Source organism: Ambystoma mexicanum, chromosome 6q, assembly GCF_040938575.1.
Source record: "Ambystoma mexicanum isolate Mex_15411 chromosome 6q, UKY_AmexF1_1, whole genome shotgun sequence".
NCBI classification, from domain to species: Eukaryota; Metazoa; Chordata; class Amphibia; order Caudata; family Ambystomatidae; genus Ambystoma; species Ambystoma mexicanum.
Window position 1 is genome coordinate 1,353,281,261 of NC_090937.1, and position 26,967 is coordinate 1,353,308,227.

Here is a 26,967-nt window from a genome sequence, read left to right on the forward strand (position 1 = left end):
TATGTAAATTAATAAAGGTACTTTTTACAATAAATATTTGGTTTACAAATAATATTCATACAATAAAAAAAAACACACAAATATTAAAATGCTTACATGCGGTTTAATTTTTTACCATTGAACATGTACATTTGTATAAATAAAGCATTATATTCAACGTAAAGTGAATGAATACAAAGAAGACAACAAACATAAAATTCATCATATCTTGATAGATAAAATGTACCTTTATTTTCAAAACAAGGTTTTCATTAAAACATTTATATTTCAGAAAAGCAAAACGCCATTGTGATTTCATTTCAGGTGAAAAACATTAAAAAACCTAAGAAAGAAAAAATATCAAAAGCAAAAACGCAACAAATGTTCAAGCACAAAGTAAAGGAAAAACAAAACAAAAAAAGCAGAAAAGGTATTCCGTTTAAAGAAAATCTAAAGAAAACTACATTGAAACTAAATCTTCAAGAGATACCAATGTCCTTGAAAACATTTTATGTACAACAGATGTTTAACTTACTCAAGGGATTGTCCCATGAAAGAGCATGACCAACATTTTTTACATCTGCAAGACATTCATTTCTAATGGAGAACATCTAGAATCTAAAACTAAAGAACACAATCCAGAACTCCACAAATGTAAAGAAACATTGACAGAACAATTTCTGCTAAAAAAACAGTTAAGAAATGAATTCAACATTAGACCAAGTAATAGAACATGGTAAGTGTTTTTTTCTAAACTAATAAACAAATGTAAAATAAGTTAGTACTTAAAACTTTGAAACTGTTAGTACTCAGCAATGTAACCTTTGAACAAAAACAAGGAAAACTTTAAACATAAACAAACATTAAATCATGCAACAACTCAGATAAACAAACATTTCAATTCTGTTAGTGAAGATAGGAACGTATTATTAAATAATTAGTACAAAAGCAACTGTTAATTTTCTTGAACATTATAACTATTTATGAATTTTTTCTACAATATTTCCTTAATTGAGTATTCTGATGTTTTGTCTGCAATCTTCACAACTCCTTCAAAAGTAAGAAATGAAAACAATAAAGTTGTTGTTATTGCAAATGTTAGTATTCAGCCTTCATTTGCCACAGCACTTCCTCCTGATTTAGCATGTGAAACACCTAAAATGAATGAATTATAATTAATCAAAATCACTCCATCCTAATTCCCATTGCATTCAACAGTGCAAGGTTCTGTTGCCGATCCAAAAAATCCCACACAAATTGGCTACTACGGCTACTGGTATTTCAATGGTAAATAGTTCTATTAATGAGGAACACCAAACAAAAAACATACATAGTGCTGATATGTGTACCATTTAAAGGGTGCAAATTTAGGTTATCCTGAAAAAATAAAATCCCTCATATTGCTACTAGTTCTGTTTTAATGATGCAAAATTTGGTTGTGCAGGGAAACAAAAGCATATAACTTGTGTACATTACTGGCACCAGTCACTTCAATTGAGACAAGTCATGTTATCCTGCAATAAACACATACATTGGCTAGAGTACTTCACATTTCAAAGTTCTGTTATACACCAAACCAAAACACACAATGTGCCTATTGTAGTTGTATTTTTACAGCACAAACTCCTGTTGTGCAACTTAAAATACAATTTGTCTTCAACCAATGCTATTAGTACCATCTCAAGTGGTATTAACACTAACAAATAAAAAATACCAACCTTTGGCACAACTCCACTTAATAACTTGAGATCTTCGGTTTAGAACTACTTTGAAACTCTGGAACTAGATGATGTTCAATGTGTGGCCAACATGATTTTCACTCCTAAAAAGTGTGAAATCTGAAAAAATATATTTGCAATTCAGAAATGTTGTCGCATGTGGCAATTTGGAATTAACTCATTCACTTTAAAAATGTCTCAATAAAGACAAACACCATAGGGGAGTAAATGTTGCATTACATGTTCTACTAAATTAAGATCAAATGGAAAACATACAGCAAAAGAAATATATATATTGAAAGTTCATTTGAAAAAGAACTTAACCCTGTTCCTTTAAAAGTAAATACACATGTATGGTTGGCGATTTTGTGACACTTGCAATTTTACACAGTATTAGTGCAGAAAATATAAACTAATTTTTTGGATGCTCAAAATATTGTACAATTATTGCTGTAGAAGAAGCACATTTTAATGTATCACAAATTAGGAAATGGTTACAAACAAATAGTTGTGAAAAACATTTTTTATGTATGTTAGATGCTACAGTTATTTACCGTTTACTTTTATTTGTACACCTTGGACACCAATTATGTGAAAGCAGCATCACTTAGTGTTACACATATTATCAGGATCTGTAAATGTATGTAGAGTTTTCTTCCATTTGCAGACTTTATTTAGCCAATTTATCTAACATTAACATGATTCATTGTTTTTATGTGACAACTTTGTTTACAATGTTTAAGATCTATAAAAATGTTTTATTTATAGAAAAGGTGTACTAAAAACACATACCAAATATATATGTTTGAGTCTTCATATAAATAACCTCATGTTCCATTTTACTTTCTGCATGTTCGCTAACTGCATAAAACTGAATACAAAAATAAAAAGTTAAACTATATTACATGTATTTAAAATGTATGAATTATAACATTTCAATTATTGTCTACATATTCAACGTGAAGCACATTCAATGTTGCACATTGTAGAAGTTGGCAACTTTATTGAAAGCATACATTTAAAACCAAGTTTTTATATGTTTGTAATTGGCATAAAGTACACATACATGTGTGCCGATCATACATTTCAATTACCTCATCTATTTAAACCAAAGTTCAAGAAAGATGTGCTTATATTAAATTATATTGTATGTTAAGTACATTTAACGTACATTGGTTCCTCTAATAAATATTATAGTTGTATTAATACATTTAAACGTACATTATGTTTTATGCAGTGACAGTCAAATGTGTGCACTATAAATAAATAAACTTTAAAATAAATGTGCACATTCTTTAGGGTAATGTGTCTTAATAACAAAAGTACATGCATATTTATTAAGTTACATCAATTACTAAAGAACAGTCATACGTTAAAACCACCTCCATCGTTACCTGTCAATAGTTTCACAATAACCTGTTGATTTCAAGCTGAAACAAGAAATGAATGTGAATATTTGTAAACACACACACACATAAACAATGTATTTCACATAAGTGAGTTATATTTATCTGTTATAGTTTGAAATAATTGATAAGAAATCTTTCACAAATGGCAACAACTTACACAAAGCTACAATTTCTCACAAGTAAAAACAAGTGACCCTAAACATGTTAATACAATTATCAATTCATTATAAGTCAGCCCTACATAATATAAACTACTTCCTTATGTTATACTTTTAATTCTAACATTTCATTTCGTATAACAGATTTAAAAATCTGCATATGCTAAAATCAATGAAAGTATATATCCCTCCATGTATCTATTCTACATAGAAATAGCTGTCATAGGAAAATACGTATATATCTTAATTCCAAGGTTTCCTTACACTGCATGAGCAGATGTTTTAATGATTCTAATGTGTCTGTGTTTTTACACAATCTGCCAAAGAGCTGATAACTGGGAATTTGTAGACACAAACCTAGTACCTCTTGTTGGGACTATATTACATTTAAATCTTATATAAATCATTTGAAGTTTGTTCGAAGGAAATGTAAATAAATATTTTGGCAATTCTTTCCTTTGAGTGGAATTCTGCTGTACAAATTCAGTACCTTCCATGGAGCTTTATTCTAACTAGCAATGTTAGCTATTAAAAAATCCAAATACATATCCAAATTGGTTAGAATTTCCCTGTTATGATCATGAAATTCATTCAACTCCCCCATTGCACAATAGCCACGTAAGACCATTTAAATTTAGGATTTTATTTTTTCAGAAAATTACAATTTTGTATGTGCTGGAAGTAGATTCTTTTTTTCAGCATAATCTAAAAATGCTATCAATTTCCTTTGAAGACCAATGAGAGTCTGCTCAAAAAATAATTAATTGTCGGCATAAACCAACCAATTTAAACAAAAAAAAAAAAAAAAACTGACTAAACGCAACCCTGCCTTAAGCCAAAATTAGCATTCAAATTGCATCAGGAGATCCCCTTCTAGTGATAGCATTAAACAACTGTCCATATCAGTGTGCAAAAGCTTGATTATCTCTAAGAAACCTTCCAAGATGTTCCATTTATATAACTTCACCTAGAGCTGAATATTAACTATGTCAAAAGCATTGGACAGATCAACACTCACAATATAAATTGTTCGGCCACTTGCTCTTCTTGTTAAAACTTTAAATAACTTCACTATCATTCCGTTATGGAGGTTTCCACATTTTCTTCTGATCCCCAACTGAAATTTGACATACATGCATTTTCATGACTCCCAAAATTCTAGCTCTTTTAAAATTAGAGATGCAAATATTTTTCTTCAACAATCAAGAAAATAAGAAATATTTGTCTGTAATTATTGTGATTTGTCTTGTCTCCCTTTCTGAATATAGGTATCACTATTGCTATATACCAAGATGGAAGCAACTTCTAGACTTCCAAGAAACTCTACATCTCCAATGGACAGTGCACCACCAGAAGCCAGGACACGTGCAGACTTGAAATCCACCACTGAAAAAAGGAAAGGACTAGAAAACAAGCCTTCTCTGCCTATGCCCCAAGACTATGGAACCTCCTCTCTGTCGGCATCAGGCTCGTTTCCATGCTCCAACAATTCAGAAAAGTACTCAAGACACACCTCTTCAAGGAGTCTCTCTGCTCCTCAACACCTAGGCCATCATATCGCCCCTCGCGTCACCTGGCTTGCTAGATGCCGCCCTCTCCTTCCTGCCACCCATTACAGATGTACCCTTCCTCTTTCCCCCTCTGTATACTACCCTAGCTTTATATTTGTTGCCTTGTTATTACTGAAAAGTGCTCCATTATCTCTAATGTTGTACACCTCTGTAAAGCACTCTGTTAAGTATCTTTATTGGTGTATACCTCTGTAAAGCGCTCTCTTGCTTATCGAAGCAATAATAGTTAGTGCTCAAAAATGATTCAACAATTTTTTCGTGGAAAGTGTAAAATAAACATTTCAAATGTTGGCCTTTAAAGTTTGGAACATTTTATGAACAATATCCTAGTGCAATATCTACCTACTTCCTCTTCAGAAAGCCACTTTGCAGAAGAAAGAGTTAGAAATATAGGATTATACTGCAAAAGCTAATGACTTTGAATGTATTAATGGAAATATTCATGATTTAAATAAAATTCAAACCAATACAAGAAATAATACTCAACCAAATAACAGTACAAGTAAAGCAATGTGCCTGTACTCAAGTGTTTGCTATACCATATTGCCAAAGAAAAAACAGAGCCAATTCAACATTTGCAACAAATTGACACTTATTACATGACAGCATGTACAGAATTACGAGGAGATGACATGGAAATCATTTCAGTAGTACAGTTCATGGTATTTGCATGTTTGGTGCACATGATACAGCCTTTAGATATTAACTTTGGAAATTGTATACAGCTAAACGCCCAGCAGAATTACTTTGACATTTAAAACAATGTCTAGAAGCACAAAGTGTATCAAATATTGTAAACATTTCCGACGACATACAAAACCAATACTTTAGAATAGAAAGTTTACAGGAAATAAATGAGTAAAGTGGGCTAATTTACAAAAGGTTTTGCTTAGTACAATTTGATTTTGTACAGAAAATAATGCGCATTGTGCCATGCACAAAGCCCAACAGTAATCCAGATTGTACTTTGTGCTAGCACTCCCACTTTGCGCCCTGCCTGAGCACATAAATCGGAGGTGGAATACGAAAAAAGCCTAATTAAAACAGGAACTTGGCTAATAACATGGTCGTGGGGAAGAAGACACTGTGCAAACCTACAGACTCAAAGTGCAAACCTAACTTGAATTCATCAGAAATTAATAAATAGTGCCATTGTTCTAAATTCAAAAGGGCTAAACGTTTACCACCAGTCCTCAGCAGGTGCACACTATACATATGCCACGCAGTTCGTAATTAGAAATAATAAGAATTCTCAATCGTGCATTACTCGCACTTGTGCTACTACAAGGGAGAAGGGGGAGGAAGAGGTTGAGGAGGGCCAGAATATTTTACACCCGCAGGACCATTTTTGAGGTGACGGATGAGGAGCTGTATGGCACATAGCGGTTCCCCCTCAGAATATCCTTGACCTGCTCATGGAGTGGGAGAATGACCTGGCATTACCCACCATGTACTAACAGGCAGTATCACCTCATATGAAAGTGCCATCAGCCTTTCCCGTTGTGGCCACTGGTTCATATCATCGGACCTCAGCCATGGTTGTGGGCATTTTCCAGTCCGCCCAATCATGGTGCCCCCATCAGGTTGTGCGCTGCATCGTAGCATGAATGCATTAGACACATAAGGCAATGAATGGCCCGGGACTTCTATACTGCTGCATAGTTTCCCCGGGTTCTCGAGCCATTGACTACACACATATTGAGCTGCAACTCCCAGAGAGACAATTACTTCAATGGGAAATATAGGCCTTCGATCAATGTGCAGGTAATCTGTGGAGCCAATGATCACATAATGCATGTGAATGCCAAACTTCCTGAATGCCTGCATGACAGCTACATCTTACATCATTCCTGTATCGCCATGATCTGGCATCTGGAACCTTTGTAAACATATGGCCAATTTGTGAATATCAAATAGTACGCGCATACAAGCACACACAGAAAGAGCCACATACAAAATATATACCAACTAAACAACAGTAAGTATAATATATGTCCTGCCAAAACAGGTGGGGACCAGAACATTGCAGCACGCATTAACAATAGGGGCACAGTGGATCACACATTCAGAGTGCTTGATTCTCTGGTAAAGTTCCACAAGTCCCTCAAAACGTTTCTGTCTAAACCATTCTCAGCTATTTTGGGCCTGTTGGAACTGATTGGCATTTAGGATGGAATTCAGGTATTTATACAATTCTGGCCATCTGCCCCAGCAGATATCATCTGCACCATTATACGGTTTAGTCCGTTTTAAGCGTGTTACAAATTCCTCAAAATAAAAATAAGAAAAAAAAAATCTGAAGTCACGCTTCTGCTCCCTTGACCACTCGGGAGGGGTATTATATATACACCACCTTTTGTATTTAAAGTAATTGTTGCATGTTATGTCCTGCATCACAATGCCATATTACATGGCATACATGGCTTGCACCCTAAGCCACAGGCCCCAAATATACCCTTAGTAGAGCAAAGGGTGTGGGGAAAGGACACTCGCAACAATGTGGCGCTAGACTACTTCACATACACCACATGCTGTCATACACATAAACTAAACCAACATCCCTGATATGCTTCAGTTAAGAAATCAGACCAATGATGCTTGTCCATACAGGAGACCCTGAGAGTGCTCGTCTTGGAAAGGTAATGAGTATGTTCACCATACCACAGTATAAACACTGCACTCCCATCTACATCCAAGCACTGAAAGCACACACATGTTGACATTACTCACCACATCACTACCCACTAACATACATATGAACCACATGATGTGTCAAGGTTAACTCCTGCCTTGGGAAGATACCCTTATTCAGCAAGGAACATGTCAAAAACTAAATTACTGTCTTCGTCCACCTGCCCTCCCACTTTCCGCCAAACACACTCACTGTTATTGCCAGCATGCACTACAACTCCTTCCTCCACCTGCAAGCCCTCTATGGGAAAGGTACAGTAACTGCGAGGACTCCACATTTAACCTACACTGCTCTTTTTTTCATTATGAAGCACCGCTGCAGCCTTGCACCATCACTCTGATGCACACAACCTGGAGACCCCTCAGAACATGTAGAGAAGTAGTTGTTTGGCCTAGAGAGAATGCATGTTGTCCAGGGGCACAAGACTGCTGGTCCTTCGGGAGACAGTAGGGGTACCACTAGGAGAAACAGGCATGGATTCTGGGCCCTGGCATGTCAGCCTAATGAATGCCAGTGAATTGCCCTCATACCCCGCCCAAGAGTGGCACTGGTATTAAGAGGCATAGTTACCAACACGCTAATGAGCACACCACATGGACATGCCTTAGATGTCTGGGTTGTTCCTCACCCTGCAAACCAAAAGACTCAGAACAGCAAAATAGGTTACTGTGGCCACACATTTACAGTAACACTATGAGAACCAAATGAACTTGCCTCACAAACACATAAGGTACTTGAGTAGAGTCCACACTTTGAACACATGCAAGCTAGCATACTCCGGTGCACTTTCCCAGTGGAAACATCATCATGTTGGGATAGAATGAGAGCGAGCAAGAGAGGAATAGACTTTACCAACGTGAGCAAATAAAACATTGGCATCTGTCTGCAATAGGCCACTGTTGGGGATGAAGTCTTGCTCCCCTGTTCCCCTGGCTGGGCAAATTCCCTCTAACATTTACTGCCAGCTAAACACACATTCACCCACCCAAATACTAGACACAGGCTGATCCATTAGCAAAAGAACACTAAGAGAACCATGAAAAACCTTATATCAGCCCTGTCAATAAACACATATGCAGCCAACCACACCCACAATGCAGGATAAGGTCAGTTTATCACCCCTCATTAATGGAAAACATATCCCGAAGTACTATGAAAAGTAAATGATTACAGCACATCTGTACACAGGTATTGCAAATAACTCTTAGGAAAAAGGGGGGACTGGTAAAGTTGCAAAGTCAAGTGTTGTGAGTCATAAGACAATGGACAATAACGTAAACACAAGCACATGTGCCTTGCTGCAAGGACAGTGTTCAGTTCACAAAATAAATGGTGTACAGTAACAGCACTGCATAGTCGAGGAAAGAGAACAGATCAAATTCAATGGCATGTTAGGCCATAAGATGCACTGTGCAACAATGATGTTGCATACACTCCACACAGTACACCACCAGTCACACACTGACAATCTACATTGCTGCATGGGTAGAAGCAAGATCGTCTTCAGTGTGTGTTCAAATACTACCATGCTAATCACCAATCGTTCCTACAAATTGATTCCTCCAGATCCCCAACTGCACCCATCACTTGCGGAGTCCTGCAAGGATACAGCTTCTCCCCGATAATCTGCAATGTTTACATGGAACTGCTTGGAACCAGCCATGCTCCACACTCAACATCCACATCCACCACTATGCAGATGACCTGCAGATCTACCTCAAGATTACCTTGATTGGATCAATGTGAGGCAGGCCCTAGGATTTCTTCAATTGTGGATGTCCAGTGATTAGCTGAAGCTGGACTCCAAGGACTGAATTCCGACAGCTGCTGAAAACACTGAAAACCTTGGCATTCACACCTGGCTCTCATTAAGGCCTCCACAGCCCAGCGGCAACAAGTCTCTTGGCTTTGACATTGGCATACACCTCTCCTTTGAGCAGCACAAGCAAGGAAATCAAGCCCTTCAACAAGATCTCCTGTCCAAGATTTGGTCCTCTCCCACCTATGATGACAATGCCCTTTAGGATGGCCTTCTGGTGAATACCCTGCACACTTCAGATGCGCCCTCCAGGCTGCAGCATGAATCATCAAGGGACTTTGCAAATTAGACCTAATCACCCTGACCCACATCAAACTGCACTTGCTCCAAATGCAAGTCTATCTTCTTCAAACCCTGCTGCATCAGCAACAAGGCTCACACCTTGAGGTCCCTAAGACACCTCACTGAGAAACTTAGCATCTCATGAGGCCTATAGCCCACCAGAAGTAAGGACATGTGCAGATTTGAACTCCACCGGCACAGGAAGAAAATAACCAGAAAACAGGCCTTCGTGATGTGCAGCCAACCCCTCTGAAACCTCCCTCTCATCTCCCCCCACCTCCCTTTTACAGTACAGAAATGAGCTCAAAATTCTGCTCTTCAAGGAATTGATCCTCCCCTAGCAGCTACATCCACACACCTTCCACTCCCAACCCTAGCTGGGACTGTTATTTTTATGTTTTTATTTTTTATTTATGAAGTTCTTAAGCCCAAACGCATCAAACTGCTATAACAAAAAAAGGCAATAACGTGACTAACAGAACGCAAAAGAAAAACTAATCCAGAACCAAGAAATCAAATCCAACAATAACATAAGAACTAAGTGAAGGATTCCCTAAAGACATATTTTTCCTAAATGACACCATAGTTGGATCAAGCCACACACACACAGTGGTAACATTATCCACAGAGTTAGAGCAAGAAGCTGAAAAGATCGACCGCCCACACCGTAGCGCCTCAATGGTTATTGGTTCACCGCTGCTGCAAACTGGAGCAGAGAAAGCAAGGTGTTTTATATGACTGCAGTTGTTCTTTAAGATAGGCCGGACCTTGACCACACATACATTTATGTGTAATGGTCTTAAGCTTTAAACCTGATCCACTGCACAACTAGCAGCCAATGAAGACTTTTCTATGTTGGAGAGATACGAGATACTCGCCAACATTAGCCACCATCCGAGAAGCCGTATGTGAAAAACTACACCAGTTTCCTCACCTGGTTGCTTCTAGATCCCTTGCAGCCAATCAACTACCCTCCACCGTTAGCTACCTGCTTTCTTATTTTGCTGCTACTCTCAGATTTCCAAACATAGGCCCATCCTCAAGAAATCCCCTAATAATTGTAAAGCTACTATAGGACTTACACCCATAAAAAAAAAAACACTTTATACAGCAAAACACAATAGTGCTGCAACAGAATTCCTATCTACAGTCATGTACACCTTGCCTCTTCTCCATACTCACTTAGCCTGCAAAAGACACCACACTTAACTTCTCAGCATTCTGGATAGCGGGCCAAAAATATATTCACGCATGAATCAGGCTGCTCCTCACTCATGGGGTCTGAGAGTATGTTGAGTTTCATACTCACGCATCATAAAGTGCCTACATGCCGTGACATATTCACAGATGTTAACATAACATAGCCCCCACTAAATCACCTAGTATTACACGACCTTGACTCAACAACAGTAACACAGATACATCAGAGGTCACACTGAAACCAATATGTTGCATAGGCCCCCCCCAAATACACAAGAGCACAAAGCATGAACATGGAAAACAATACACATGAACACGCTTCATGCTGAATGACACCTTGCTTCATCAGTGCCAGTGATCAGCACCCAAAATTAAGCGGAATAACATATATCCACAGCCCATCTGCATGCAAATCAGTCCACTCTCTGCAGCCTGATGTCAACAGTGATACAAATACAGGACAGTGTAAGGCCTTACCTTGATTTGCAGCAAGTGTGCTGCCAATCCCTCACCACATCCACCAAACACCACACTTATACGCTATTACTAGGAGGGTCAGGGTTCAACAAAGGGAATGGGAAGTAGGTGTGCATTCAGAGGCCTCTGGGCATTTCCTTTGGGTGGGTGGGTTCTACACGTTGAATGAGGCCTGAAAGGAGAGCAGAGAATCATTTAGAATACCTACAGGGGTTTGTCTAATAAACACATGCGGTGCCCATTGTGGGAGTTTGTTGCAAGTAAAATACCAAAGTCAGTTAATGATACTCAACTTTGATAAACAAGAACACCCAGTTGCTGCTTCAGCAAAGTCTAACACCCAGTTGTGCCATTGGGATTTGGAGCACAATGGCTCCCTCAACAATTCAAAACTATGTCCTAGGTGGACAAATGTCAGCATATTCAACCCAGTCGATCCAGATCATGATCACTAGGGGGGGTTGCGAAAGGGAACACTTCCACTAATTTAAAACTCAAGGTGATGTGGCATAGATGGGTGAACACCTAAAGGTGTGTTTCTGGGGACATGGCACTGGGGCATACTAACATTAGAATTTACACTGTGATCCACCATGCAGTGCTGGATCCTGAACTGGGGCACCAATCAAGCCACACATGGCCACGGCCTGGTCCTAGATAGCTAGTGCCACTTTTGAGAGTGACACATTCCCCAAGGCTCGAACAGCAACCATGTCGCGATGGCTATTGTCTCTAGAGGACACCATGTCCCCGTGCATGGTGTCCCTTTGAGGCCACAGTCTGAATGGTAAGTGTTTGCCTCAAGGCCCATATCTCTTACCAGAGGGTGTCACTTGATGCCAACATCACCTCATGCAGTCATTGCAACAGGTTGACATCTCCTTACGGAGGGCTACCCTTGTGGCCAATATTTCCTGCTGAATAGCCTGCCTCAATTCCAACATGTTCTCTTTCCTCTCCCATCTCAAAAGTCATATTTTCTGACTACAGTCAGCATTGGATGAAATTACATCATTGGCCATCGGGAGGATGTCCCTGAAGAAGTCCTGCAGGACTTGGTCATGTTGGCTGCTTGCCTGCAACAACTGATCCTTCGACTCCAATTGGCTGCCAGATAAACGACCCCCATTCATGAACCTTAACATCGGTTTAACTAACATTTCACTCGATTTTCAAGACCTTGTCACATTGGACGGTTTCAACTTAGCGGTCTCTTAATTTTCTTTCACAGAACAAAGATATGTAAAATCATGGTAAGGTCCAACCGGCCAAGAGATGACTTGAATAAAGTGAGGGGCTTCCTGAGGGCAGTGGCCTGTAAAAGGCAAGAATGGCCATTAATACCCTGCTGCACCAAGCTGGGAGCTGGAAGGCATAATGTGGAAGAGCAAACTGTGTGCAATAAGGGTCAAAAGAGAGCAATGGTACGCCACGGTTAAGCAAGGGAGCTCTAAACAGTGAGGAAAGTGATGATGCAGCCAGAAGGTGATGAAGATTGAGAGACACGTGGCACTTCACTGGCATCCAGATGGTATTAAGGAAAGTGGGGGAAGCGGTCAGGAGAATTGATGGGAAGTGGTGTCTGTACATCTTCAAGTGTGTCTGAAGGACGTGATGCGAGTAGGGAAGTATTGCAGAGAATGAAGATTGAACTGGCAAATAAATCCTGAAATCCCTACATGGTGGCTGATTCCACTCTATTGGAAGGATGCTCATTTTTGTAAATTCTAAGGACCAGATTCATGGATATTCTTGCAAGGAAAATAGGGAAATTACGCGGCCACTGCTCACAAATCCGCATTTGTCCATTCATGGGACCGACTCTGCAGGTCTTTCCTGGGACTTGCGTGGAGTTTGCACAGGCCGAGAACATCTGTGCAAGTCAACGAGCGCGTTGCGCAAGACTCTATACAGAGTGTGGGTCAGCCCTGCGCATCGAAGAAAATAGGAGTGGAACATGCAGAATGAGGAACAACACGCAAATATGTGGGTGTGTCGATGGATGGTACACAGCCAAGCAAACGCACGCTCATCGCCACGCATTTATGGATTTGGACTGGGAACGTCAGTTTGCGAAAAAGTACACACAAATCCCGGAACCCATACACCACATGATAGCCGGCATAAACATCAACGTGCATAGGAACAAATGCTATAAAGCATGCAATACACACCAAACTAACATCTACAGCCACGATGATTCCAGCACTACTCAGAGCCATTGTGCACGGACACCACACGAGGAGGAGCATACCCGGGGCCTGGATCTTCACAACACACACCACACTTTTTGGGATGCCCAATGATCAGGTTAATGGCAGGTACAGATTTCCCCCCAAATGTCAGGGAGTTGGAAGATGACCTAACATCACCCACCATATGCTCCCATGCCCTTACTCCACTAGAAAAAGTGCTGACTGTACTACATTTCCTTGCCCCTGGGTCCTTCCAGTGGACCACTGCAGTAGTTGATGGGATATCACAGGCCACCCAGTCACGGTGTTCACAACCAGGTGCTGTCTTGTATAACAGCATGTGCATGTTTGTGCATGCAGATATATATGCCCCGAACACTGGCGGAAAGGCAGACTGTCATGCAGAAGTTCTATGTAATGGCATGCTTCCGCTGTGCACTAGGTGCCATAGACTGTACCCATGTAGCACTACGGCCACCCCGATTGACAGAGCACATCTACAGGAACAGAAAGGACTGGCACTCCAGCAATGTGCAGGTAGTGCGTGATCCCAAGGGAATCATCATGGAAGTCTATGCTCATTTGCAGGCAGCACACATGACCGCTACATCTTCTGCATGTCAGCAATGCACCGGGCCCTGGGAACGCATGGCTCATTGGGGAGTATGAACGCTCATGAACATATGAACCTGACAAAAAATGACAATAATCATGTTGATATTTACAGGGGACAGTGCCTACCTGCAGACTACCTTCATGATGACACCCATCAGGAACTCTACAACATAAGCTGTGGTGAGGAACAATACTGCATATATAGTGACTCAGCGCATAGTGGAGCACACATCCGGAAGCGCTAAAGTCACAGTTCTCTTCCCTTGACCACTCTGATGCGGTGTTACTGAATGCCCTACCAGTAGTCTGTAGAATAATTTTGGCTGCAAGTGTCCTCCACAATGTCGCCACATGGTGCAGTGTACCAGTACACATACAAGTGGGACACCGCCCACACCCACAGGCACCCCCTTGCCCATGCCTGGCCAAAGGGCACATTGAGAGGCTGCACACACACACAGCTAGTGCAATTGTACTCCACATAAATACCAGCTCCAGTGGAGTATACACAGTGAAGCCACCTCCCAAGTGCCATTCAATGATGAATTGTGGCCTATTCTCTGTGCCCACAACACCGTGAGAATGTGGTACTGGGCAGGCCAATGTGTGTGTGTCCATTAGACATTAAACAACTTGGCCAAGCAGAGGCCCCTGAAAAGAATTGTATGTGGCAGTATAGCACATCCACTTTGTGAAGTATGAAGTGCAATTAATCTTGAGTATCAACTACTGTGGAAATGGCAACAAATCCTGCACAAGTACAAATATGATGCCACAGAAAATGCATGAACTAGGCAACAATCAGGGGGCGTGGCCAAGAGGGCCATGTGAAGAGACGTGTGCTGAGGGAGCTCCTACGATCCTGCAGTGATCCTGTGAACTACGTGCATTGATAAATGCTTGTGTTCGCCTGAAACTCCGGGGACGGACTTATGAACGTAGTGGCCGTGCCTGCTGAAGCTTACAAGCATTTTTGTGAAGCCGCGACGGAGAAAACCACAAAATAAAAAATCGGGAGCCGGATGGAAAAAGGAGGCAAGATGGCCACCCGAAGACTCAGACAAAGGAATCGGCTGGCCGCAGTGTGAGGGATAGCCGCGGAGCACTGGAGAAGCATGGCAGTACTCCCGATGGAAGCGTGTGCGCCTGACATGCTCCAAGTGCTCGCAGCGTGATGTTGTACTGAAGAGGGAAGCCCAGCGCACACACGGGAGCCTCGGACAAACGAAAGCGGAGGCTCGAACTGCTAGAGCCTGCTAATCCGCGCTGGACGGAGGAGGGGGGCTGCTCAGGCCCTTAATTACGATTGCGGAGTTGGAGAAGGACCCAGATGATACTTTGTAGCAGGCGGGCATGCAGCCCAAAGAAGTTGCGAAATACAGCGTGGCCTGTGTTGGTGTGCTGCAGGAAGAGAGCCACGAACTCGGAGGGGCAGGCAAAACGAGGTTTCCGGCACGGTGTGCATATTAGCTGAGACCTGGGCGCGCTGGGGGGCCACGTTACAGCGGCGCTGGCAGTGGCGGAAAGGCTCAATTGTAGCAGAGCCCGGAAAGACACACGGGCTGCATCATTGGCGCCCCCAGGTAGCTGGTGCGGACACTGGCGCTGACCCCCTCAGGTAGGAGGCAGATTGCTTGAGCTGGGTTGTTGTCGCGGCGGCAGGAGAACGAGCGATGGAAATGCCGCATGGCATTCAGAGGACACATAACATAATCCCAAACACGACGAGGGTACTTCCAGTGGCACAATTTCCATGGGGACACCTGTGACCACCTCTGGTGCCCTGGCGCTGCCCAGCAAGAGTGAAGAAAGGAGGGCGGACAGATGGGCCACTGTATGCCGTCTAGGACTGGCCGGATGTGCCGCAACGGTGTCGGTGTCCCATGAACTGGGTGGCACGGGCGATGCTGGGACCGGGGGTGCGCCACCCCGCTCAGACATCAAGTGGAGTGCTGGCTGGGCAATAAGCATTGGTACTGGTGAACCCAAGAAGTGGTTTGAGGCGACTAGACCCGAAGATGGCGTCGGACGGCTGAGACTGGTGTCTTCAAATACTACGGTCACTTGCTGGTGATCCGGACAAGTGTTATGAGGTACCCCAGTGGGGAATGTATTCAACTACGTGGGAGAGCACAACCCATTGCGGCAAGCGAGAAATAGGCTCGAGACGCTGGTGTGGGGGCCGCCTCAGACACGAAGGACATCTCCGGGCCGCCCCTCTGGAACTACGCTAACAATAGCGCAGACGCACTGTGTGAGATGGGTTGCTGAGACAATCAGGGCACAGGTTGTGGTGGATGCTCTGTAACGTACACAGTAGGTGAAAGCAGGCAAGTCCGTGCCTCCCACAAGAGGAAACTAAAGAGACATCGCATCTTGGGGTGTACAAAGGCCGATAGGGCAGGCCACGGAGGAAGTTGGCAGAGCGTTTGTGATCCCGGGGCCCCCGTGCTTGGGTAAGGCCCTGGACATTGGAACGGAAGGTGCGCCCTTCTCCCCCTGATTGTGGAACATAAGAGGTAGGTGGACCCATACCATACCGCGGCTGTGTCATGTCTAATAAGCCCCTGAGACAAAGAGTGAGGCAACCCACGCTGGACGAATTTGCCAGAACACCGACGGGCCCGGAAAGCGCCAGGTGCAAAGACAAGCCTCCCACAGGTGTTATGGCCGCTGCGGGTCCAAATCAAGAGGTCCTGGTTACAATTGCGGAACTGAAAGCAGACTTGAAAGCGGCCTGGGAGGCCAAGCTCGAAACAGTGGTGGCCGAATTGAAAACAGTGTTGGACCTTAAGGTCGGTGAAGTGCGAGAGGAGGTGAATCTACTCCGACAGGATGTGAGGTCCCTGTCGGAGCGCACGGAGAGCCTGGAGAAAGAAGGGAGTTCGAACACAGCAGACTGCGCCTCACACAAGTCGGAACTGCATGCCCTGGTGCAAAGGGTGGGCAACTTGGAGAACAGAGCGGAGGAAGCGGAGGGACGTGCCCGTAGGAACAACATCCGCATTGTGGGCATACCAGAGGGAACAGAGTGCCACAACCCCACGGAGTTTGTCGAAACCATGTTGGTACAGGAGATAACCGGAGGAGTTCTGTCTCAAGGATTTGCTGTGGAACGAGCGCATAGGGCTCTGATGAGGAGGCCGCCGCCAGGCAATCCGCCTAGGCCAGTCATTGCCAAGATCCTTAACTATCGGGACAGGGAAAGGATTCTGGAACACTTTCGTAAAGGTGGAACTATCAAGCGAGGAGAAGCAAACATAACAGCCTACCCGGACTACACCCTGATGGTGCAGCGGAGCCGAATGAACTTCGGGGCTGTCAAGAGGAGACTGAGGGAGGCGGGTCAGAAATACATGCTACTTTACCCGGCGAAATTGAAGCTCTTTTACAAAAATAGGACCTTATTTTTCAACACTCCGGAGGATGCCATGGGATGGCTTGACACGAAGGGCTGCCCTCAGGAGCCTGACATCCAGGCGGAAGAAGGAGGCGGAAGAGATAAGTAAAGAGTAACGGGAGTATTGGGAGATGGTGCGGCTTAAGACAATGGGACTTGATTATAGTCACTGATGCGGCCTGTTCGTAGACGGGCCCGGAGTAGGTTAGATAATACATTATGTGCATGGTGACTGTTGCTTTATTTTAGGAGCCTTTCAGGGCTAGTCCTCACACCCCCATTTAGTATTAATAGTTAAGTGGCCACTAGGGCGACTTTACCCTACTGAGTTCTGGGTGTACCAGACAGGGCTAGATGTGGGGGTGCCTGAGATCCAGGGATGGAGCTGGGCAGCAGTTGGGGGGGGGGGGCGGGAGTTCTTGGGGAAGGGATGGGCGGGGGGAGGGAAGGGGGGAGTTTGGTGTGTATGTAGTTTTGGGGTGTTTGAGTTTAAACACGAGCCTACAGGGGATAGCCCTAGAATTGTATCTGTACTGCGCAGGCGGATGGGGTTGGCTAAGAGGGAGGGAGAAGAGTACTGAAGAGCCATGGGGGATCTTAGAATAGTGACGTGGAATGTCAGGGGGCTTAATAGCTACCTAAAAAGGAACAAGGTCATGCTATATTTAAAAAGACAAAAGATAGATATTGCATTGTTACAAGAGATGCATTTGACATGGGAAAAATTGGAGCTGGTGGGGAGAAAATGGAAAGGTACTGTAGTGGGGTCTTCGTACTCGGCCTATGCTAGGGGTGTGCTGGTCTGGGTGGCGCTGCACGTCCCGTTCCAACTGATACAGGAAACAGTGGACACTGAGGGGCGCTTGGTCATGGTGCAAGGGGTGGTAGAGAACAAAGAGGTGTGCATTGTAAACACGTACACCCCTAATCAAAATACGGCAGAGTACTTCCGGACGATGTGCTCCAACCGGAGCTGGTGCGTGGGGGGTGAGGTGATCTGGGGAGGAGATTTCAATTGTTTGCTAAACCCCAAATTAGACAGGTCGGATGACAAGATGGCCAAACCTGCCCCAGCAGCTAGGGCATTGCAGTCGTTGTTAGACGACTTTGGATTGGTAGACGTGTGGAGAACAATGCATCCTAATGAGAGGCAATATTCGCACTACTCGGCCCCACAACAACTGCACACTAGACTTGATTACGCCTTTGCCACATCAGATGTAATGATAGAGATTGTTCACATAGAATATAAAGCGAGGGTCCTGTCGGATCACTCGCCCCTGGTTCTGGGGTGGCAATACAGCTGCCCTAGGGCGCGGATTCTGACGTGGCGCCTCCGTGCGGAGGCGCTCAAAGATCCGGTCTTTCGGGAGGATATAAGAGACGAGATCATTAGCTACTTTGAGGTGAACACAGGCAGCGTTAACTCTGCGGGGACACTGTGGGAGGCTTTCAAGGTGGTGATGCGGGGTGTGGCCATCGCTAAATGGAAAGGCCTGCAGGATGGGGTCCTGGCTGCTTTACAGAGGGTGGAAGGGGACTTGGAAAGAGAACTAAAGAGTGAAAGCATAGACACCGAGCTGGTGCTTAAGCTACAGCAACAGTGCACGGAATACTGGGAAAGGCTCTGCAATCTTAATTACAAAAAGTACGTTGAGAGACAACATGCGGGTGGAGATAAAACGGGTCGTCTATTGGCGTGACTATATAAGAGTGAAACCCCTAGGCCCCCGATTAGGACGATAACCAGAGAAGATGGGGAGGTGGTAGACACCCAAGAGGGAATCAACGGGCAATTTGCCGATTATTATAGAGAACTATATGAGGATAGAGGGTGGGGCAGCAGGGACAAGATGCTGGAAGTGCTGCAGGACATAGAATTGCCCAAGATAAGCGCAGAAGAAAGAGAAGAACTAGATGCACCGATTACTTTGGAGGAGTTGGAGGAGGTTGTTAGGCAGCTACCCACTAGTAAGACCCCGGGAGCAGATGGATGCCTAGTGAATTATATAAAGCATACGGGGTGGAGGTGCTCAATGAGGCGTTTGAAGTGGGTTGGTTGCCGGAGTCGCTCAGAGAAGCGATCATAATACCGCTCCCTAAACCTAATAAACCTGGGCATAGCTGCGGATCGTACAGACCGTTGGCGATGCTGAACCAGGACAGCAAGATATTGACGGCGGTTCTGGCGAACAGAATGCGGGAAGTAATTAGCAAATTAACACACCCGGACCAAACGGGCTATGTCCCGGATAGGAATATTATTCATAACCACAGGCGACTCCATCGGGTGATCGAATGGGGCTGTGGCAATGAAGGGGAGATGGCAATTGTGTCTTTGGACGCAGTAAAAGCGTTGACTCGGTTAGATGGGCGTGGCTGTTGGCGGCTTTGGGAGAGTATGGAATGGGACCGGGGTACATTAGATGGGTGGAGATGCTGTATAGTGCGCCACTAGCCAGGGTGCGAACAGGAACGGTGGTATCTGAGAGATGGCAACTTAGCAGAGGCACTAGACAGGGATGCCCCTGGTCCCCGATGTTGTACATTCTGGCCCTGGAGCCCCTGGCACTATACCTGAGGCAGCAATATGACACGATAGGCATTGAGGTCGGGGGGGAACGGCACCTGATATCCCTGTATGCGGATGACTTGTTATTATACTTGAAATACCTGGAAGAAAATCTTCAGTATATTCTGGAGGTGATGTATAGGTATGCGAGGTTGTCCGGTATAGCGGTAAACCCCCAAAAATTGAGCATTTTCCCGCTGGGCAGTTACAAGGGACTTCCAGCGGAAGGGTTGTCGGTGTTGCAGGTGCCGTGGTCTGTGGGCTCTTTCCGTTACCTTGGGATAGATGTGTGTCACACGGCGGAGGAGGAACACAGGTGTAACACCGAGATGGCCGTTGAGAAAATCCGTAAATGTATGAGGTTTTGGGAGAAATTGCCCCTAGCTAAGATGGTGGTTCTGCCTAGGCTCCTACATTACTTTAGCAATATCCCACATATGATTCCCAAGAGGTTTTTTGTTCAACTAAATGGCATGTGTAGAGACTTCCTGTGGCATGGTACTCGGAATAGAGTGGCACTGTGGAAGTTGCAGAACTTTCATGAAAAAGGGGGTGTCAGGCTACCTAATTTTGAGGCCTACTATATAGCGAGTCAATTACAGTTTGTGGCCAAATGGCTCTCCAATGAAGTGACCCCTGAACTTAGATTGTTTGGACAGGAATGTGCCCCGTTTTATCTGAAAGAAATCATCTGGTTGCCTGAGTCAGAAATAAAGAAGTGCCCGGGGATGATGAGGCTTGGGTGGAAACTGTGGCGACGAGCATGCATAATGATGGGGGACCTGCTCCTGTGTTCCCCGGAGGTACCTCTGGTTGCTTTGGCGGGAGAAGACGAGCAACTGAGGGTGATCATCAGAACCTACTGGGAGTCGGTGGGGCTGGTGACGCTGGGAGATATATGGAAGGAGGGGACCATTAAGGAGTTTGCAGGACTTGGAGAGGAGGTGGGACTACATGGGGGCCAGTATGTTACGTACCACAGGTTGGTGTGGAGGATTCGGGTAACGTGGCCTGAGACAGTGTTGGCGGAACAACCTGACGCCTTTATGCGGATGATATATGACACAACTGAAGGGGGGCATGAGATCTCTAGATTGTATGAGATGGTAATGACTAAGGTTGGAAATGAATTGACACATTTGAGATTGGATTGGAAAGCAGAGGTGGGAGGCGAAATGGAGGATGGGATGTGGGAGCGGGCCCTGGGATACCATAAGAAAGTATCTAGGAATGCCAGATTGCAGCAAATACAGTTGTACGTACTGCATAGAGCGTATATGACCCCGCTGAGAATATCTAAATTCAGGAATGCTGGGAGACAGGCGTGCCCTAAGTGCGATGAGGAAAATGCTGATATGACACACATGTTTTGGGCGTGCCCAGTGATCGAGGGTTTCTGGAGAGAAGTTGCACAAAAGTTAGCGGGGAAAGGGGTCACGCTTGCCGTAGACACGGCGTGGGCCTGCCTGTTGGGAGGGTTTCCTAGGCCGCGAAAACTGAAGCATATGGAGAAACTGAAAGACTTGGCGTATGTGCTTGAAAAGCGAAGGATAGCTATGGGATGGAAAAAGTGTCATAAGCCACGGGTGGAGGTGTGGTGGAAAGAATTACAGAAATGGGCAGAGGCTGAAACGGTGGTGTGGCAGGAGGCAAGTAGCATGTCTTGGGAGGAAGAAGTGGGTACCCTGATGGCATGGAAAGCACTGATATCTGGTCTTTTTGGAACAAGGTTAGATCCAGAGGAATCTGATGAAAATGTCGCCCTGCCGTGTGTAGCAGATACTGAATGTGAAGGATAAACAGGTTTGTGAAGGAGGGTGGGAACAGGGGGGCAGTAATAGGGGTGTAATATGGAAGATAGTTTATCTTACATTTTGTTATTGTTTCTCGTGCCTTGATGATTTTATTTTGAAAAGCTGTCTTTCACCCTTTCACAATCTTCTGTAGAGGGTTGGGGGATTTTTGGCTTTTCAATGGATTTCAATATTTGAAATAATTTCCCTGTGGAGTTTGCGGCAGTGGCAATCTGATGTATGGATTAGGTATACATTGTCCCCCAAATCAAAACAACAGAATAAGAGACAATTTGTAATACAGCTAAAGTATCTGACACACTCCAAGGTCCACATTCACAGCACCGTCAAATAATGGTGCAGCCACGCATGAAAAAAAGCCTGTGACCCATGCCTCTAATCTGCATGGCAGTGGACAACTGAACCACACAGGTATATCAATGTGACACAATAGTGTCCATGTAGTACACCGAAAAGCGCACGGCACAAGGAACACAGTTCCAGAGCGCACACAGTCACATGTACAACAACTGGATTTCATGTAGACACCGAACCACACACATTAGACCACAAGTCAGAAGGCATACTACAAATTTGAGGCTAACAAACTCATGCAAGGACAATGTGTGTCACACAACAATAAACTGGTCCAGTGGCCAAACCATTCTTTAACAACCACTATGCACAAAATACAAAGTCACTTCAAAGCAGTCATGTTAAAACCGGGAAAAAAGGGCACTGTAAGAACAATGCACATCTTACCTCATCCCATTTGAGCCTGCATCATTGGGAATGTGCAGTCCACCAAACTCCACTTCTTTCAGCCAGGAAACCACCAAACCCTCATGCTGTGTCCTGTGCATACATAGAGCTGCTACTTCCTTCATAATTCCTGCATCCATCATTCCATGCCAAAATCATATGTAGAGGAAAACAATTCAATGTAAGTGTTGACAACACATCCATGCACCCAAACATACACCAACATGTGATACCCTGAGTGACATGCTACAAATGCATACACCAACTCATCAGCCACCCATCACCATGTGTTCTGGCATACATGCAGCTACCTCCACCCACCTCATGCCAATGCAACATGAACATCCCACAGTTACACCTTAGCCACCCACAACCCCTTCACTGTCCGCCCCCCATGAGTGACAAGCAGTAAATTACCATGTTACACTTACCAATCATCATGCTGATGGTACCTTCCCCACACATGCATCTGCCCACAGTCAGCATGACACAGACAACATTGAGAGGATGGAAATCCAGGAGCACCTTCATAGTATTGTCAATTCATTGATATGCCATCACCTCATCAACGTGGCAGTGTGACAATGCAGTAAACACTGGCATAGGATTGGATGATGCTAAGCCCAAGAAGAAGTGAACCAAAAATCTTAACAATTGCACAGAAATCATGATCTTGCAGAAGGCAGCATTTCACAGAGGCAGCTGTTAGACTGGAAGGCAGGTCACCGAGTCAACTGGCATGAAAAACACAAGCAGACATGAGAAAGCAAAGATAAACAGAGGAAACATTCAAAAGCACTTAAAAAGGAAAGTGCAAGGCGAGTCAGACTTCACTGGTAATGGACTGAATTGTGTGAAATGTTCATTGAACCGAAGTTAGCATTGAAATACACCCATCAGCTATCAACATGCCTCATAATAACTGATGGTGCACCATGCACGGTACATGGTCACCATGGCAACCGACAAAAAATTGACAATCATGTGTGCCTGGTGTCTGTGGAGTACATTGCATCACAACAATGTGCAACATGCTGGTATGTGTGTGGATTGGTCTTGTGACAGAAACCCCAGAAGTGGAAGAAGCACCGAGATTGGAATGTCTGTGTGGGTAGGAATTACTATTAAAACTTATTCTAATGGGAAGACATATGATCGCCAGAACACATGTGGAAAGTGCAAGGAAACACCACCACCACCTTAAAGACGTGTCAAAGCACACAAACAGCTGGGGCAGTCACCCTCATGACAACTCGCCAACTAAGACCCTACAGTGATACCCACACTAAACTATGATCCTGCAACCAGTGCCACCATGATTATCTAGAAAAAACAGCATGCATACATAAACCATCCTAACACCATGTGTTAGGCAGAATCACATGCACTACCCTTGGGGAACACTACATGCAATTAAGATGTCAAGTGTCAGTACAATTGCACCTTTGGTACAAGCCTTTACTACACAGTTATGTGGTAGCAGTGGGTGAGCAGCCAGACTTATCTCAAGAGTTGAGTGAGCAGTAGAACATGCAGCAGAACATTCCATTTTGACATTTCACACAGTGCATCTCATCATTGTAGGTCATTTGTATTATGGTGTGCCTGTGTGTGATGTTGTTGCTGTGATGGTTGTGGGTGGAGGCTTGCACATGTGCTTGACATGTGGGGATGGGTCCATCAGGCAACTGGGGGTTGCACTGGATGTTTGGAATTACATGTGCATGTGCATCTTCACTGTGTGTTTGGCCTCAATGTGTTTATGGAGGGGGTTTCTGGTGTGTGTGAGATAATGTACATCCGGGTATGATTGCATTAATGTGTGGATGTGTTTTTTGTTTTCTTTCACTCTGACTGTGGCTGTAATGCAACCTATTCCTGTGTGTTTGCACAATTTCACATTGTTTTAACTTCATGCCCGATGTTGTTCATGTGTTCACTTTGCACATGCTTGGAATTGTGTATGTAACCACGCTCTGTTCACTACACTGTGTATTTTGCATTGAGGTTTCTGCGATGGGAGGCAGTGTTAATTTGAATGGGTGGCCTGGTCACATCACTTACACATTGCTTTATCATTGCTGTTTCACTCCCATGTCATGCGCACACGCCCACCAGCACGTGCAGTCACACACAGCCTGCTCTCATGTCTTGCTCCACCTCTGCCCGTAGAATGCTGTTGTGACCAATGTTTGCTCATTCTGTGTGTCAGCACATATTTCATGTCTCAGTGAGTCATGCACTCTCTAGCTGCCCGCACTTCACCTATGCATGGCCCCATCAGGTTATGGTCCCTGACAGGGACTTTGCCAGCCCTTCTACCCAGATCACTTATGTTAATTCTGTAACGTGCTAGGTCATTATTTGTTGATCTGGCCAATGTTCAATTGGGTTTACTTCTGGCCTCCAGTGACATTCATTTGCTTTGTTACAGTGCCTTTAAAGAGACCCATTGGCCAACATGCAAATGCCACTTTTCATTGCATTCGCTTGTCACATGCGGATGGGGTGGCCACAGTGTTGTTGGTGCAGTATGGTGGAGTCTGGCTGGGGTGCTGCAGATTCTGGTCTTCAAATGAGTGACAGCGGATGGTCCGGTCCTGGAATGGTGTTCGGTGCTTCTTGTGGTTTGTGTTGGCGGTGGACATGTTGGGGCTCAGCTTCATTGTGGAGGCAGACCACAGAGGTTCAGGTGAGTTGCAACGATGCACTGTACTTGTTGTGTGAATTTATTTTGTGGGTTTGATACAATTGCTGTGTGCTATTGACCACTCAATATTACAAGGAGAAAACACAATAGTAAATATTTGTCCAGCAGTGAACACACTGTTCAAACCACCCACTGGGGTTTGGAAAGGTAAACGATGGATTAAAGATCTGGGGAGGTGACTCGCGCTCAGACTACCAATGTTTCTGAAATAAAGTAATTCTGCTGAGTAAATCTAACTCTGACATATGAGTCCACAAACAAAAGATTTTATTTTCTGTAATGTACAGCCGACATGTGTTCTGACCACCTGGTCATTCTCAAGGCCAACTAAAGAATCAAAATTTCTCTTTTGCCTTGCATGGCTGCGCAGTCATGAAAAGCTTGGAAATGTTTTCGGGCAATAGATTTCAAAACGGTTAATCTGTCCTAAGATATCAGAAAGTACCTTATCTGAGGTCTGGTTCAGCTTGCATAGTAATATATGGAAAAAGCACCCGTAGCTGGTGCATATAGTTAATTGAAGTAACTCGGTATTTCAAATCAAAATGGTGTCTGAATTGGTCTCTATAACCTAGGTGGAAGGCCTGTATGGGATAAATCCCTAAATCCCTTAGGGATTTATCCCATACAGGCCTTCCACCTATTGCAGGTTTTATAGACCAATTCAGACACCATTTTGATTCGAAACACGTGTCGGCTGTACATTACAGAAAATAAAACCTCTCTCTTTTGTTTATGGACTCATGCGTCAGAGTTATATTTACTCTGCAGAATTACTTTATTTCAGAAACATTGGTAATCTGAGCGCGAGTCACCTTCCCAGATCTTGAATCCATTACTTGTTATGTGGGAGACTGTCAGGGGGCTAGCTGGGGTAGTGTTAAAGGTGAGGAGGGTGTGTGGGTGATGTCTGGACTTGAGGGGGATCCCTGGGGTTAATGTTGGAGGTGAGGGCAGTGTGGGGAGGGGAGTGTATTGTCAGGAGGCTGCCTTGGGGGGGAGAGTGTCAGAGGTGAGGGGCGCTGATGGGAAGTGTCTGGACTTGAGAGGGCTCCCAGAGATAGTGTTGGAGGTGAGGGTAGTGTGGGGAGGGGAGTGTACTGTCAGGGGGCTACCTAGGGGTAGTATCGGAGGTGAGGACAGTGTAGGGAAAGGAGTGTACTGTTAGGTGGCTGCCTGGGGGAGTGTTGGAGGTGCGGGGCTGGTGGGTAGTGTCTGGGCTTGCGGGGGCTGGCTCAGGTAGTGTTGGAAGTGAGGGGGCTGGTGGGTGGTGTCTGGACTTGAGGAAGCTGCCTGGGGGTAGTGTCAGAGGTGAGGGCTGTGTGGGGAGGGGAGTGTACTGTCAGGGGGCGGCCTGGGGGGAGTTTTGGAGGTGAGGGGGCTAGTGGGTAGAGTCTGGACTTGAGGGGGCTGGTTGGGGTAGTGTTGGTAGTGAGGGAGGATGGTGGGTGGTCTCTGGACATGAGGAGGCTGCTTGGGGGGTAGTGTCGGAGGTGAGGGCAGTGCGGGGAGGGGAGTGCACCGTCAGGGGGCTGCATGGGTGGAGTGTCAGAGCTGAAGGTGGCTAGTGGGTAATGTCTTGACTTGAGGGGGCTGGCTGGGGTAGTGCCAGTGG

At 44.6% G+C, this 26,967-nt stretch overlaps 1 long non-coding RNA gene across 2 annotated transcripts in view; it reads right to left on the reverse strand.

Moving 5' to 3' along the window:
• Positions 1–288: 288 nt before the first annotated feature.
• Positions 289–26,967, reverse strand: part of LOC138516673 (uncharacterized) — a 123,989-nt gene continuing 97,310 nt past the window's right edge. For both annotated transcript variants that reach the window (XR_011282297.1, XR_011282296.1), the window contains 4 exons: positions 3,092–3,127; positions 2,490–2,568; positions 1,698–1,817; positions 289–1,134 (listed from right to left, as the gene is read on the reverse strand). This is a non-coding gene — a long non-coding RNA (uncharacterized lncRNA). The remainder of the gene's footprint in view (positions 1,135–1,697; positions 1,818–2,489; positions 2,569–3,091; positions 3,128–26,967) is intronic.